Here is a 439-nt window from a genome sequence, read left to right on the forward strand (position 1 = left end):
GAGGATCTCCTGTCCACCGCTGAGCAGCTGCTCAACCACACAGTGATGTAGGGCACCACCACGCTCTCAGCAGAGCAGCGGTAAAAGGACACAAGCAGATCTCCTGCAAGTGGTTTTAGAGATCCTCAGGAAGTGGAGTCAGTGCCTTCCTCACTGCTGCTGTGGTTTGCTGTCCAGGAGAGATGAAACAGGGCTCAGACGAGAAACAGAGGTTCACAAGACAAGGAGCTCCACAGTATCCTGAAACACTTTTATCTCTGTCCACAAAAACTCAGATGGAAGGAAGCGTGGAGGAGACCTTCTGTTTGTGTTGTTTTTGCTGCTACAGCACCGCTGGAGCCACACAGCTTCATAGACGCTGCTGCTCCTCATTAAGCTGGAATCAGAAATGTTTCAGCTCTTCTCATGGAATGATTGTCACAGTGTGATTTAGTCTGGG

This window comes from Stegastes partitus, unplaced genomic scaffold (assembly GCF_000690725.1).
Source record: "Stegastes partitus isolate 25-593 unplaced genomic scaffold, Stegastes_partitus-1.0.2 Scaffold771, whole genome shotgun sequence".
NCBI classification, from domain to species: Eukaryota; Metazoa; Chordata; class Actinopteri; family Pomacentridae; genus Stegastes; species Stegastes partitus.